The sequence below is a fragment of the Chrysochloris asiatica genome, unplaced genomic scaffold (assembly GCF_000296735.1).
Source record: "Chrysochloris asiatica unplaced genomic scaffold, ChrAsi1.0 scaffold00123, whole genome shotgun sequence".
NCBI classification, from domain to species: domain Eukaryota; kingdom Metazoa; phylum Chordata; class Mammalia; order Afrosoricida; family Chrysochloridae; genus Chrysochloris; species Chrysochloris asiatica.
Window position 1 is genome coordinate 9702812 of NW_006408641.1, and position 6369 is coordinate 9709180.

The window sequence follows — 6369 nt, forward strand, 5'->3', positions numbered from 1 at the left end:
GTGGAGGGTCAGAGAAAGAGAGGAAGACCCCCAGCGAGATGGATTGGCAGAGTGGCAGCATCAGTGGACTCAAGCATGGAAACACTTGTGAGGTTGGCCTAGGATTGGGCAGTGTTTTGTTCTGTTGTGCATAGGGTATCTGATGAGTTGATACTGACTAATTGCAACAACAACAACAAATTATAAAAGGTATCCTATTCCCCTTCTTTCTTAAAGGAAACTTTTTCTTTGGTTTCTTGTAATTTTTCAGTGAATCTATCCTTTGTTTCTTCCATTTTCTCTGTGAGAAGCTCCTTGGTCTCTTTCATCCTGTCCTGTTTTCCTTAACCAGAGAAGGTGCTGATACATAACTATGACTTCTCAAGGACTTCACAGTAAAGAATGTTCCTTTCAAAGTCACAGTATATCGGGCAGATGTTGTGCTCTTAAACCAGACATATGCTGTTAGTGCATTTCCACTCGGGGGAATTTTTGAGAATGTTGACTATGCTGTCGTGTAATCAATGAGTTCTAGAAAAGGAACAGCATTCACTCCTCTCCACTGACTGCAACTCAGACTGGGCAACTTGTGTGCTGCAAGGGTGTCAATGCTCAGAGAAGACCTTTCCACTTCCATGCCAGAACCTGGCTAGCTGGGTCATTTGCAGAGCCCATGGGCACCATCCTTGATCACAGCCATCTGCCTCCACAACAAGCGTGTGGCATGCTGGGCCTGATAGTCTCCCCTTTGGAGCTTTGAGTTTATAATTCTACCAAAATGATTGGCTAAGCCACAATCTTGTAAGTGATTGGTTAATCTACTTTGCAAATAAAAATGTGCAAAACCATTCAGTAGGATTAAGTCACTTTGCATAATTCAGTTGATCTCTAATCAACTAAAACCTGTTACTTCCCTAATAAACCCCATAATCGTGAATATGGTCCATGCATTCAGTGGCCATTGCAATAAATTATTGAGCCAGCAGAGTAGCGAGTACCCTAGGGAGGACTGCTGTCAGAAATGGTGAAAACGTTGGAATAAAGGTATATCTGTCCTCCACCTCCTAGGGATCAGTTTTATGTTCATCTTGATTCTTCTTCCTCCTCCTGAATGTAGACAAGCTCTGTTGCTTGTAGACTCTACCCGCTGCTCGCTCAATCCTTTGCTGTCCCCTTTCTTTCTAGTTCATCTTAGTTTGGCAACTCTGCTGAAACCTTGTTCAACATCATAGCAACACACAAGTCACCATTGGCTGTTCATGAGCTGCACTGGCTGACAACTGAACCTGATCTCCAGCATGAAAGCTAAAAATTCTACCACTGCTTCAAATGAGCATAGCTCCCCAGCAATTATTGCTCTGGTGTAGCACTGTGGGTTAATGCGCTGGACTGCAATGTCGGTTTGAACCACAAGATCGACAGTTCAAGCTCACCAGTTGCTCCTCGGAAACCCTATATAAGGTCGCTATGGGTCAGAACAAGTTTCACTCTACCCATTTATTTCAGGTGACTGCTTACGTTCTCTCCCTTCATGAGGGTAGAATTCAGCAATGATATGGAGACTATATATTTTTGCCTGCAACTGTTTGGTGTTAAAGAGCACGATTAAGTCCAGTCTAAATCTCAGGGATTCCAGGAAGGTGAGGAGGAAGAGACAGATGACCCAGAAGACTCTCTTTTTATTTTATAAATGACATAGTTCATATCCAGTGGGATGGTGAGTTTTACTGTGTACCAGGCCTTGTGGCAGGCACATAAATCTCCCTCACTCTGAGAAGTAAGCACACTGCCCATCAAAAAAATGAAGAAACTGAGACTCAGGAGGATGAATACCACAGCTGGGACTGAGTCCAATTCTGAGAGTTTAGGCCCATGCTCTTTGATTACGATCAATTTCCTATTCCTAAAGCCCTAATCCATATGTGTGCCTGATCTCAAGAAACAACATGCGGTTTCTCCAGCTTTACAAGGGTTATAAGGACCACAAAGTCTTCAGAGGAGCATAACTGCCTCTTGGTATTCCCACAGTGGACTCCCAACTGCTCTTGGAGGAGATGACCATCAAGACTCTGGTACCTAGTGCTGAGAGGATGGTTTTGACACTTAAATATAAATGTAAGGATAGGCAGAGAATTCTAGCCAGAAGGGAAAGCATATATAAATCACAGCATTGTTTAAAGTAGCAAAAATAGAGGCAAACTAAATGTCCATTAATAGGAGGATAGGTGTGGCATTATAGGATAAGAACTGGACTGCTAACCCACCAGTCGCTCTTTAGAAACTCAGAAACAATCGTTATGAATCAAAACTAACTCGATGGCATTTAACAGCAACAAAGTACATAGAGCGGTCACTGTATACGATAAGTACTGGTCAGTGGTTCGAGCCTACCAGTCACTCCATAGGAGCAAGATTTACAGCCTCAGAAACCTTACATAGAGTGGCTAGGAGTCGAAACACTTAACAACAACAAGGTACACAGTAGACTGTGTAGATTTATTTGCATAAGCATGGAAAGGAATCAGAGCTATCTGGATGAATTTCACAAATACGATGTCAACAAAGAAAAACAAGTTTTAGATTACACGTTGTTCTTGTTCTTGTTAAATGCTGTCAAGTTGGTTCCAACTCTAAGCAAGCCTGTATAGGGTTTCCAAAGAGCAGAAGGTGGGTTTGAACCACCGATCTTGTGGTTAGCAGTCCAATACCAGGAGTCTAGATTACAAATAGTATGATGGTGGTGTGCCATGGAGTCATTTCTGACTCATAACGACCTTGTACAAGGTTTCTGAGGCTGTAAATCTTTATGAGAGCAGAAAGCTTCATCTTTCTCCTGCAGAACAGCTGGTAGATTCAAACTGCTCACCTTGAGGTTAGCAACACGATTCGTAACCACTACACTACCAGAGCTTCTTAAATAGTATGATACTATTTTATAAAGTTTAAAACATTCCAAACAATGCTAGATGGGGTAGTGCTGTGGGTTAATGCGCTGGACTGCAAAGTTGGTTTAAACAGCAAGGTTGGCAGTTCAAGCTTACGAGCTGCTCCTCAGAAACTCTATAGAGGGTCATTCTGGGCCAGAACCGACTTGACAGCACTTAACAACAACAAGAACATATTGGTTAAGGAGTGATAAGCACAGAACTCAGGATAGAGGTTCCTTCTAGGAGGGTATTACAGATTATTACAGGATTACAGTAATAATTTATTTCTTACATTGGAAAATAGATATATGAATAGCCATTACAACATTATTTATATATTCTAGCAGTCTGAAACACTTCTTTTTGGGGTTATTTTTTCTTTTTTCCTAAGCAGCATGAAGGGTAGCTCTGGTAGCGTAGTGGTTACGAATTGGGCTGCAAACCTTAAGGTCAGTAGTTCGAAACTACCAGCTGCTTCGTGGGAGACAGATGAAGCTTTCTACTCCCGTCAAGATTTACAGCCTTGGAAACCCTGTACAGGGTCGCTATGCGTCAGAATCAACTCGACGGCACTTCACAACAACAACAAGCATGAAGGCCAGATGAATTAGAGGTCCTCAGTGTCTTAGTTCCCTAGACCTGCTGTAACACAAACACCACAAGGGAGGGGCTTTAAAGAACAGTCATTTTCTCCCAGGGTCTTGATAATGTTAAGTCCTTCCTTATCAATGCTCCCAGGTGTTCCTTGGTCCTTGGCGATCCTCACATGGCATTTCCCTTCCCCTGTATGTGTCTAAGTCTGTGTCTGTCTTACTATTGCCCATTGTGGTCAAGTGCATTCTAACTCATAGTAACTCTAAAGCATAGGACTGCCCATGGGGTTTCTAAGGTAGTAAGTACAGAAATTCAAGTTGAATTCAGAAGAGGAGGTGAGATGAGGGATATCATCACTGATGTCATATTATGATCTTGGCTGAAAGCAGACTACCAGAAAGATGTTTACCTATGCTTTATTGACTATGCAAAGGCATTCAACTATGTGAATCATAAAAAACATTACAAAGAGTGGGAATTCCAGAATACTTAATTGTACTCATGTAGAACCTGTACCTAGACCAAGAAGCAGTTGTTTGAACAGAACAAGTAGACATTGAATGGTTTAAAATTAGGAAAGGTGTAGGTCAGAATTGTATCCTTTCACCATAGTTATTAATCTGTATGCTGAAACCCCCTTCTAAGACTAAGACTCAGTGGTAATACACACGCTGATTGGTGACCATGTTGGTCACTGATAAGGGGAAGTGAGGGAAAAACAGCAACGAAGCTGCGAACTAAGCCCTACAATTTTCAATAGACTCCTGTGAGCCCGGGTGGAAACCTGGTTGGCCAGCAGTGTGGCAAGACCTGGGGACTCTTGAGCCCAGAGTCAGTGACACAGCCACAGAGGGATAGAGCAGAGAGTGAAGCGTGCAGCTGATAAAAAGAGAAAGCATATGCACAAGAACACCCACACTTGCAGATAATACCCACTTGACCTGGCTTCAATGGCTGGATGATTAGAGCTCAACTAGAAAAAGAAAGAAGAGGGAAAAAAGAGTAATCTGATACAATTTGATGAACTTGACCTACACCTATGGATGCAGTAGCTCAAAAGAGGGAACAAATCTTTACAGCGAGGATCATTCCCACCCCCTCCATACACAGGGTAGACAGGGATGCACAACTTGGACATTGGCTACCTAATATGGGGGGTGGGGGTGGCGGGCTACAAAAGCAAGAAGTGACTTGGAGGGTATAGCCTTTGGTTGGTTGATGCATGGAGGGGATTGTAAACATGGAAATGAAACGATATACGATAGGATGAATATAAAGCTTATGTTCTCCCATGTAAACTATCACATAATTCACAATAAAACATTTAAAAAAAAAATCTGTATGCTGAGCAAATAATCTGAGATGGTGGATTATATGAAGAAGAACAGGGCATCAAAACTGGAGGAAGGCTCATTAACAACCTGAAATATGCAGATGACACAATCTTGCTTGCTGAAACATCTCTTAGACATGTTATCAGGAGGCACCAGTTCCTGGAAATGGACATCATGCTTAGTAAAGTGGAGGGTCAGAGAAAAAGAGAAAGACCCAGGAGGAGATGGGTTGTCCTAATGCCTACGGCAACGGGCTCAAACTTGGTAAGGATTGTGAATATGACCCAGGATCGGGCAGAGTTTCATTCAGTTGTACACAGCGTTGCTATGAGTCAGAATTGACTTGAAGGCACCTAACAACAACAATCTTTACGGAAGTAGCCTGCCTCCTTTTTCTTCCACAGAGTGGCTGGTAGGTATAAACTACCAACCTTTCACTCAGTAGCTAAGCATTTAACCACTGTGCCACCAACACTCCTTAAATCTATCTAATCTGCTCTTTTTTATCACTCATAAGTGATTATATTTGAAAAGTGAAAAGAAAAGAAGAGATTAGGTTTAGGACACACCCTACACTGATAGTAGCTTCGTTAACATAACGAAGAGAGGCATCTAGCCAAACAGGACCTCATCCACAGGAATGGGATTCCATCACACATTTTTTGAGGACAGAATTCAATCCATCACAGACAGGAAAGAGATGGGTCATGTTTGCTTTGTTCCAACATTTAAACTTAGCATATTTGTCTGGAGAGGATGGGGCCCTTTGAAATAACTGGAAAGGATTGGTGTGGGTTCCGCCAGTATCTGCAGGTGGTGAGCAGATCTCATCTACTCAAACTCCAGGACACTACCTTAGGCAAGCAGGCTATGCTCCATTCCCCTACCCCAGCCACCTTAGGCTTCATGTCTGAGAGCAGGATTTCCTCCTGAGGGGAAGAGTCTCATGAGGGTGCTGTTATGCCAAAAGGTTTGGTGTCCAGCGGATTGCCAAATTACACAGTGACTTTGCTGTACTACAGATTCTCAGGGGATTGGCCATGGTCAGCCCTGTGAGGGTTTGTACACTGTCCAAGGCAGGAAAATAGATTGGCCAAGCACTGTCAGGAAGTAGGCCTGGACATGTTGGGAGAAAACAGCACAGGGTCCTAGGTCAGGGACTAGAGGAAGCACCCTTCTACTGAGCACTTACTCTTCACAGACATTAACTTAATGAAAGCATTTAATATCCACAATACTCTGCTAGGGGAAACTGAGGCTGTTCAGAGTGCTGGAATGACTTGCCCAAAGCAATATGGCCCAAATTCAAGATTGGAACACAGGCTACCTGGCTCTACGAACCCCTGGTGGTGGTTGGTTGTGTACGATGGAGTCAGTTATAGGTGATGCAAACAGTTAAAAACTCAGCTGCTCACTATTTACAATAGCAAAAAGATGGATACAGCCTAAGTGCCCATCAACTGAAGAATGGGTAAACAAATTGTGGTACATACACACAATGGAATATTATGCTACCTTGAAGAATAACAAGGAAG